This window comes from Episyrphus balteatus, chromosome 4, assembly GCF_945859705.1.
Source record: "Episyrphus balteatus chromosome 4, idEpiBalt1.1, whole genome shotgun sequence".
Lineage (NCBI taxonomy): Eukaryota > Metazoa > Arthropoda > Insecta > Diptera > Syrphidae > Episyrphus > Episyrphus balteatus.
In genome coordinates, this window is record NC_079137.1 from 63,438,720 (window position 1) to 63,449,828 (window position 11,109).

An 11,109-nucleotide genomic window follows, 5' to 3' on the forward strand; every position below is an offset into this window, starting at 1 on the left:
GTAAATGTTCAGTGCTGCCAAATTTTAACACGGATTCCAAAATCTCGATGTCGTTTTTTTGCACAAAATCTATATAGATAAACAAAAAAACACACCTATTGTTTGAAATTCTATATCAGAACAAATATATTTTTCAATATTTTATAAACATTATTTTCAAAAACTATTTCTATTTAAGTTTGATAAAGTATATTCTAAATATATAATACAGTAAATAACTAATCTAATATATACATAATGGCTATGGCTATTACAATAGTAATAATTTTAACTATAATTTTAAAAGTGTTTGCAATTAAAGCACATTTTAATAAAAAATACCTACCTACCTATAGAGTAAATTAAACCAAAAATTTTAAAGACTTTTTATAAAGAAATTTTTAAAAGACTAGGTTACCTACTAGGCATGGGTACAAAAAAAAAATCATTTTTTAAAAAAATAAAATAAAATCTGAAATCAAATTGCCCTCCAAATCAAGTATGCAGTTATGATTGATATACACCCACCGAAATAATTATAAAGGCAGTCGATTTTTTTCGTTTTTAAACCATATAAAGGATATTTAATTTTTACTCCTTGCACGAATAACATAACAAGTATGTACTGGATTGTTTGCCACCCTTTGTTTTTATTTAATTCGTTAAACTTAATTTTAAAAATTATTTTTTGAATTTCTGGTGCGAAATAATTATAAAGGCACAACTGATTTTCACATTAAAAGTGTGGTTTAGCGGGATCAAATGTAACCAAAAGTAAGCAAAACAGTGGGAAAATGAATTTAACCCATTATGAACATTTTATAAGTAAAATTTTTCGGTTATTTTTAAATAAGGCGTGAAAACCCCTTGAGGCAGGCAGAAATGGGCAAAATCAAGTCTTGCCATGAAAATTGATTGTCCAACCGCGAAAAATCTGGAGGAGAAGAAATGTCCGATTGTGTAATTGATAATTGTAAGTATAACCTACACAATCTAGCTTTTTGGCACATTACTCCTGAATCACCCTGTATATCGCAAGTAAAAATTTATATATAAAAACATTTATTTTTTCAATGCAAAACATTTTTCAAAAATTTTATTTTCAATGCAATTTTTTTTTTTTCATTTGCAATAAAAAATTTTTCAATGCAAAATATTTGTATTTAAAACAAGTTCTTTTTTTTTCAATGCAAATATTTTTCAGTTGCAATAAAAATTTTTTTTAATGCAGATATTTTTTAGTTGCAATAAAGATTTTTTTTTCAATGAAAATTTTTTTTTATTTACACTAAATATTTTTTTTTTTTTATCTCAAATGCATTTTTTTAAATTGATATTTTTACAACCCTGCCATCAGCATATTGCATTTTAAAGGCACTTTAAGGTTACAGTATTGAGAAATTTTATATAAAGTGTTAAAAGCAGAAATGCATTTTATACGGCCGCAAATTTGTCCATTATCTTTGTTTTCTGTATTTTGTATTTTGTATTTTTTTTTTTTACTTTTTATACGACTTTTGGTTTTGATCCAATTAAAGCCTAAAAAAATATTTAAAATAAAATTTTGTTTTTAGTTGCAACAAATATTTTTCTTTTTCAATCCAATTTTTTTTTTATTTGCAACATATATTTTTTTATGTTGATATTTTTAAAACCCTGGTCTTATATAAACATACCCTACGTAATATAACACAATAACATTTAGATAAACTAGACTAAAACATAAATAAAATTATCAAATCTTCACCAAAATAAAATAGGTACGTATACAATATCCAATTTTTTTTATAAATTCAACAATCTTTGATTTTAAGATGCTCCATAATATGCATAGCATTAGTATAACCTGAGTTATTTCTTAATATTAATAAACATAAATTAAGAGCAACTCTTTTCTATAAAAATAAACGGATCGATTTTCATGCATTTTCTTACAAACTAAAATTCAAACGAAATGTCGACTCTGGTGACGTTATTGCATGATTGCCCACTACAATGCAGGCAAATAACTGAGCAACTAATTCCTGCTTTCCTACACCCACAAGAAGCCCCACAATTCCCTTTGCATTTGCACGAAATAAGTTTTAAAAGTTCAGGAGGTGCGGGTTCGGCTGTGCTGGTAATTGGTTCAAGTCCGTGATTAGTTTGTCGCCAACCCCATTCCTGAGGATCTTTAAAAAACCCGAGCCAGGTTTGCACCTGCAGATATGTTCGGAATATGTGCTGGCGGACAGCGCTGCTCGTTGGTGGGAGTAGTGTTAGGTGATTCGTTTTATTTATATGCATTGATTTTGCGAAACGATGGAATCGCAAAATATTTATTGATTTTTCTTGCTTATCACCGCCATATAGGGCAATTAGGAATTGCTCTCCTGCGCAAGTTAAGGCATCCGGATCGACCTTTTTTTGTTTGAATAGTTCTATCGATGACCTTAGTTCCGGATGCTTCTCGAGAGTGTTAATAAATTTAAGTTTTCCCATGTTGTAAAACGACGATGTCGTATCGCAACCGCTAAAAGCGTGAATAAAAAGAATATTCTTAAGAACTGACTTACCGTGCTTGAAACTGCTCTGGGAGTACAGCTTTGATGGCGTATTTCCTTTTGCTGGTTTGCGGAAAAATATATTTTTTTTATCCTGTGCAAGTCCAGTAAGTAAAACCAGAAGATCGATATCTTCGCCAACTATTTCCAAACTATTATTGATGAAGACATTGATTTTTCAAAACAAAAAAACCTAAGTTTTCTTATAAAAATAGCTTAAAATTTAGCTTCAACTCCATTCAGAAAACCACAGGTATAAGTACATACTTTATATATTTAAATTTTTATTGCGGGGAGGTACGATTACATGCTAATCTGACCTGCACAATTTTTATGATATTCCCAAAAAATGGTGATAAGAAAGGGTTGAGTAATTTCAAAAATTAAAAACGCATGAATGAAACAATAAGACAATCATTAAGTAGCATGGGATTTTCCCACAGCTAATTGATACCTGCTTCTAAAACAATGCTCCTTAATAGAGCAATAAAATTCTGTATATCTTTCTAATCACCCACCCCTAATAAAGAGGCATCTTCTTCACATACCTAAATGCTCATACATACAAATCTTGGATATGTAAAGTTATGTTTTTTTTCAAAAAAGTTTAATGAGTTGCGGTTTGCAATTTTGATAAATAAAATAATATAGAGATTGAAGCAAATTGCAAACACAAAGAGCCGGTATACTGTATTTAAAAAATTTGGGTTAATAAAACTGGGGTTAAAAAAACCATTACCATTTTCTTCTCATTATGTTTTTACTAAATAAATACATACATTTATGTATGTATGTATGTGTTACTGATATAATAATATAAACATTAAAAAAAAAAATGAATAATTTTTTTTTTACAACCGAACGAGCGGTTTGCTTGGCGACTTTGCGGCCAGCTGGAGGTCGTAATTTTTGTCCAAAAAAAAAAATAAAAGTACGAAATTGTAGGTCTGAATAAGGTCTACAAATTTTATGTTAATAATTTTTTCGATATTCATCACCAAAAAATAGATAATGTCAAAAAACAAATGGCATGTCCTAAATTTTTGACTTTTTTAATCGATATCTCGAAACCGGTTCATGATAGACAAAAAATGTGTATGCATGAATTGTAGAACTCGTTAAAAGCTACAAAAAAGCTCCTTGTAAAATTTTCGCATCTCGTCAGATAGCCGAGTTATTGTCAAAAAACCAATTTTATCCTTTTTTTCAAAATGGCGGAAAAAGCTCATAGGAAATCTTGGTCGAAAACTTCAAGTTAAGCTTTTTTAAGCATCCTCTACAACATATCCAAAATTTAGCTTCCTCGCTCATTTTGCATTTCCAAATGTATATAATGACTGGCCTAATGTACTTTTATCATTTATGACTAAACCTATGACATTTGTACCGGGTGGCAATGATATTATTTTTTCTATAACAAAAAACACAAATTTCTAACGACCTCTACCTACCAAAAAAAAAATTAATTTTTAGTACACAATGATGATTATGCAATTATGCTCCAAAATGAGGCAACAACAACTATTAGAAATGTGAAAGTGGGTGAAGTAAAATAAGATAAGGGACAATGGCGTGTTACGTGGGAGGGGTTCTGATGATGGGGGTTCAAGAATCCCCCAACAATTCAAGCGTTTTTAAAGAAATAAATTATCTTAAGTAAAGTTGTTAAATAAGAAGATTGTTTTCATGAAAATTGTAATTTTAAAAATTAATATGAATGTGTACAAGTTTGTATTATTAAATTGGTATTTAAGATAAAAGTTATAATCATATTGTTAACTATAAGTGCAGGTATATTTTTCTTTATGAAATATTTAATAATTTTAATTCAATAAAAATTTTTTTCTAAAGCGGCAAGGAATTTAATTAATTTAATCAAAAAATGTTTGTCTTTAATCTTTGTTATTTAGCTCAGCGTTGCCAGAGTCGACTATTTATCACCAAACTGGCTTTTCGTTCGCATTTTATTTGAATTTTATTCGCTCCATAAAATTTTGTTTTATTTATCAAAATTTGGTTCTTAAAAAATTTTAAACTTTCTTAGTAAAGGGTCCTTTAAAATTAAAGCATTTTACAAAATAAATCCATCTTAGATATGAATAGAGACAACAAATTTGCTAACATTTTTAAAAACTTATTAATCAAAAAATATTCAAATTTATCTTATTAAAAAAAAGCAAAAATCTCATAAAAAAATATACTTATGGGTTTTTTGGACCATTTTTGAAAGCTGATATTTTTGGCTCCATAACAGTGTAAATTTCATCTTTTTCAATAGAAATTTTGTAAATCGTTAGCGTAATGACATGCAAGATTGCCCCTTGATTCTATTTTTTTTCACACGGACCTGCTTTAATAAGAACTTTTAACATTCTGTTGCAAGTCGTGAAAGTGATACGCAGTGTTTTTAATTTCTTTTTTCATTCTTTTTAAAATATTTCTTTTAAAATAAAATTCGGTAAGTTTTTTTTTATTATTATTAAAATATGAAAAAAAAAATAAAAAAAAAATAGGTATATTTATTGAAAATAAAAAAAAAATGCATAAAAAAATATTTATTGCAACTGTATTATTCAGTTGCAATAAATATTTTTTTATGCATTTTTTTTTATTTTCAATAAATATACCTATTTTTGCATTGAAAAAAATTTGTATTGCAACAGATAAAGTATTTCCATTGAAAAAAAAGAAAAATATTTATTTCAACTAAAAATATTTTCAATTAAAAAAAAAAGTTGTATTGCTAATGAAAAAAATTTGCCTTGAAAATAAAATTTTCATTGCAAATAAAATTATTGAAAATAAAATTTTATTGGAAATACAAAATTTTCTGCATTGAAAAAAAAAAAGTTCAATGCATAATGTGTAAATTAAATATTTATTTTTTAATATTCGTCGAATTTCCTAATTGTAAAAATTCGACGAATATTAAAAAACTAACTTTATGTGTGATATATCAAATAAAAGGTTATGTTATCAGCATGCGTATTAAAGTTAAATCAAATTTGCATGTGCACTAGATCAAAAGATATAACGTGTGTTGGAAAAGAACATCTTTTTACCGTTATCTCCAAATTTTGAATATGAAATTAATTGAAATTTTGTACAATTATAATTTATTTAATTACCTATCTACAGTTCAAATTTCATTCATCTATCTATTAAAACAAAAAAGTAATAACAAGTAGAAGTCGTGTCGCGTTTTCGTTTCATCTTGTTTCAAATCACTACGATACTAAAAAAGTTTTCACTTCAAAAAAATATTATTGCAAATTAAAAAAAATTAAATTGCAACTGAAAAATAGTTGTAGTGAACATAAAATTTTTATTGCAAATAAATTTATTTTACATTGAAAAAAATATTATTTCAAATACAAAAATATTTCAAATCATAAAAAAATAAAAAAACTGGGGTCGCACGTACTTGCTCTTATGCTTAAAGTAACTATAATGTTAAAGCTTTTCATTCAGAAATTTAAAATTTGATATTTTGAAGAAATTTCATAAGTAGTATAAAAAAATTAAATCTGTTTTTATAATTAATTAAACTCCATTTTAAATTATCTTAAAAAAAAAAACAAATATGCCATTTTATTTCTTGTATAAAAAGGTATTTTTAGAAAAAAAATTTCGAAAATTGTAGGAGCCGTTTTTTAAAAAAATAATTTTTTATGTATAAAATTTTTTTAACATTTTTCAAAAAAAAAGTTGGTATGCCATTTTGAAGAAATAATTAATTTACACATAAAAACTAAATTTCAAAATTTTTCATTGATCCGTTTTCAAAAAATTGATTTTTCAAAAAAAAATTTTGAAATATTTTTAAAAATCCAAAAATGCGTTTTTTGAAAATTTTCTAAAATTTTAATATTATTTTTACTTACACACTTTTGTATAAAAATTTTCATTTAAATCGGGTTAATGTTGTACGAGATATTCAGAAACGAAAAAAAAACCGTTCTATGACAGGTACACTGAACCAAAAAGGTACATAAAATTAATGAATTTGTACATTAAATTAATGTAAAAATTCATGGCAAATGAGCCAATGTAAAAATTCATTAAATTTAAGAATCTTTTTAAGAACAAATTCATAAGGGAATGAATCTTTCTTAAAAGTTAAGAATAAGTTCTTAAATTTTATGAATTCTGTTCATACACGAGTTCGAAAATTTTTGAACATGTTTAAGAAAAGTTTCTTAGATTTTAAGAAAAATTCATACAATTTAAGAATTATTTCTTATAAATTAAGAACAAAGTTTAAGAAAAGTTTCTTACGTTTTAAGATTATTTCTTAAATTTTATGATTTTTTTCATAAATTCTCGAAAAAATTGAATGAAATGTTGCTTAAATTTTATGAAAAAAATCATAAAAACTATGAACTTTCTTCAAGTTTTATGATTGTTTTCATAAAATGTAATACACTATTCATTAAAATGTATGCATTTATTTATATAGATGCATATAATATACATTACCATTCCAAGCATTTAATTTGTTCATGAAAAAAATTTTATTCCAATCAAACAAACAGCAAAAGAAAACAACCCAAAATCTAAGACAAAGAAATGAAACAGTTTTTCAAAATAAAAGAAAAGTTATAAAAATGTTTTATTGGTCACTTTCACTACAAATATCACTATAAAATTATTTTTTAATTTAATTTTTCTTTTTTAATTGATGCATCATCTGGAAAGATAAAAAAAAGTTTGTATTAGTAAAATGACTATGTACTATTTGGTTCAAAAAAATCGAAATAGAAGGTAGAATTATCTTTTACCTTATTGTAATGGGCAGCATTAGGTTCTGCAGCTGAAAGAAAAAACAATACAAAATTGAATAAGTTGGGGAAAAATCACAATATAAAAAATTTAGATAGATACAGCATTAAATAGAATAATTTGAGGAATGTTGATAATATTACGTTAAAACAAAATTTAAACATTTAAAGGAATTAAATAACATGCAACACTTACTAAATTCTATGTTTTCCAAACATGATGTGTTTGCTTTATTTTGCAATGACAACTTCGGGTGTACTGGATCTGTTGCAAATAGCCTTTAAGATGGTGCAGTATAAAGTGCCCTTTTTCCGGTTCTATTATTTTTCGATTTTTTGCGAAAATAACACTGTCTGAAATTGAAGATTACTCACGTGCCTACTCGTTTCACAAAAGTATCTAAATTATGTAACTATAACAGAAAATTTTTAAATATATTTAATATTTGTATAAAAGAAAGAAATGTTTAACAAATTATGTTTTTATACTTATCTGAGTATATGGGAAAGAGGCAACGGGAACCAACAAGAGTATAATGTCTTATACCTACAAAATTGTTTTCGTGGTTTAAAATGCTTAACACTGTTTATAATAAATATTGTTTTTTATTCACAAACTTGTTTCGGCAACGACTAACTGTCCACTTTGAATATCAGATTTTAAACTAAATCTGCAGAGAAAACCTTCTAAGGCATAGATTCAAAACAACAGTTATTATTTTCTAGATTGATGAAAAATACATAGACTTTAAGAAAATATACTTAAAACCTCAAAACGTAAGAATTTTTTCATAAATTATATGTATACTTTCATAATATTTAATGAATTAATTCTTAAATTTTGGAAAAATATGAATTTCGAACATAAAAAGTATGAACAGATTCTTAAATTTTAAGAATAAGTTCTTAATACTTAATACACAGGATAACGGTAAAATATTCGTTATTTTTCTATTAATGAAAAAATACATTCATTTTAAGAAAAAATACTTAAAAACACAAAATTTATGAATTTCTTACAAATGTAATTTTGAAAATAGATTTTATCAATTTTAGAAGGGAAAAAAAGTCAATTTTAAAAATTATCTTAACTCAAAATACAACTGAATGGAAAATAATAGTGAATTTCGTTCATAAAAGTATGTCCAGATTCTAAGATTCAGTAAAATATTCTTTCGAATTGGGACTAGAAGTTTATGAATTTATTCATTAACCTTCGTATTTGTTCTTAAAAAAAATTCATAAAAATATTTTCCATAGGAAAATTTTTATGAAAACTGATTCTTAAATTTTATGAATCTTTCTTAAAACTAAACTTTTTTTTTAAGAATTTGTGCTTAAATTTAATGAATTTTTCTTAAAAATGTATGAATTTTGGTTTATGAATGAGATTCATAGTTTTTAAGAATAATACTTTTTTCAGTGTACCATTAATAACGGTACAAAAAATATTTTTTTTATTTTAAAAGTTGGCTCTTATGTGTAGTACTACACACAAAAATTTAAATCAAAATCGTTAGAGCCGTTTTTGAAAAAAATTAACTTTTCTATTTCCGTTATATGGCAGGTACCGTTAGTTTTGGTCATAAAAAAAAAATTTCAATTTCCCCTCTAGGGAATCACCAAAAACTGCTAACTACCAAGTTTGAAGAAAATCACTTCACTCGTTAAGGCTGCAGCTCCAGATAGAGACAGACACACAGACAGACAGACAGACAGACAGAATTGCCGGACCCACTTTTTTGGCATTCTCCATCATCGTAATGTCATGTAAAATTGTTATCTCAAGTTCGATTTTTTTTACGAATCCTAAACTTGCCCTATAGTTACGGTGACCATCCGTCCCGGTTTACCCGGGACTGTCCCGTATTTCTATAACTTGTCCCTGGTTTTTATTTAAGAAACCCGGGACGTATAAGCGTCCCGTATTTTGTTATTTGTCCCGTGATTGTCCCGTATTTGGACATTCTCTAATTTTTGTATTCAATATTTTAAATACTTTGTACGGAAAACAAGAAAACAGTGGCTGGAAATTAAAATTTTTCTAATTTTTCGGATAAAGCATTAAGCATAGTACGCAGCTGAAGCAAAACGAAAATTGTTCTAAGTCTCCAAAGTCAAAAAACTTTCGCTGCAAGAAAAATTGCCTGGACAAATAAATGGGAGTGACAAACGATTGAAAAATCTCCATATATTCTAGCACAGGTAAGAATTTCGTTACGTAAGCTGCGTACTGTGCAACGAAAAGCAAAATTTTGTGCTGGTTTTGTACACAGAAAAAAATATGACCCGCTAAAAACTAACAGATTGCCATATTGTTTTACCGTTCATACATTTCATAAGGAAATCTTATTAAAATCAACGATTAATAAGGTTTTTTTAAGGAGATTTCTTATTATTTTTATAGAGAAAATCTTATTAAAATTTGACTGAAAAGTTGATTTTTTTTGCAAGTTAGCACTAGAACAAAAATCGCGATCAATATTTTCATGGCAGGTTGGTTCAGGTGGTAAGGTGTGCGACTAATGATTTGAAGTCTCCAGTTCGAGTCCCAGCCTGGTCATCGTTTTTTTTATTTTTTTGCAGATTATAAAACAATAAGGAAAACCCGATTGTTTTAATAAGGTTTCCTTCTTGGATGAAAACCATAGAGAAATCTTATTGTTTTTGTTCTATTTTATGTGGTCTATTTTTCTCTGTGTATGAGAATTTTCGTTTCGCATCTAGAGTAGGCTCTAGTTTTTTTTTAATGTTCGTCAATTATTAAGTTCCAGCTTCCGTTTGTCAGTTGCTACACTAGGTAGAATGTTTTCGAATAAAGAACATGTTAAAAGTTGTGTTAAAGATCATAAAATTAGTTTAGGAAATCTTGATATCAAAATAAAGAAAAATTATGAAAACTCGTTTAAAAAAATTTAATTTTTTTGAAAAATCAATATTTTCAAAACGATCCAACGAATTTTTTTCTGTCCCGGGTTTCGCTTCCAGAAATATGGCCACCGTACCTATAGTACCTATATCGCAAGTAAAAACAATATTTGAACAGAACGCACGTAGCTAGATACCTACAATACCTACCAAACCAATTTATACTTTTTTTTAAGTTAGGAGTTTAACCATATACAATTGAAATCATCGGCATTGTCTATATGAAACCTCAGTGTCGGTACTGTCCAAGACAGCTGATCTATCCAGAGACCATTGACCCTTCGTGAGATTACGAATAATTTTTGCAAAGGCTAAATTTGTAACCCTGCCCGCACATAATAATTTTCTATATCGAGCTTGACCATTGCATAGGTAAGGTACATGGAAAAAAAAACATAGAATAGTGGGTGGGGTGGGACCAATTGATAAGCATCTTCTATTATTATTGTGTTAGTGTTACTCCCACAATTTCCTTGCTTATCTTATCTCACACAATTTGTTTGTTTTTTGTTATGAGTTATTTTCATGATCTCCCAATTTTGGCAAAAGGTATACTTCTGATGACGTAAGTTTTCGATGCTTTGCCGTCGGAAGTGTTAATCTTGAATACAGATTGCCGCCGGCAATTATAGTTAATGGATTTTTTTTGGCAATGATGCATGTTGCAACACAAAGTCAGAATTTTGTATTTAAAAAATCTTTATTTTTTTTTTTCAAAACAAAAAAAAAAAACAATTAAAAATATATACATGGTCCAAAATATATAGTGCCTAAATTTTGCCTGAATTTTGAAAAATATATGGACATTTTTATGAATATATTATCATATATTTTAGTTGACATAAAATGGTTATACTTAAATCTTTTATTAAATAACA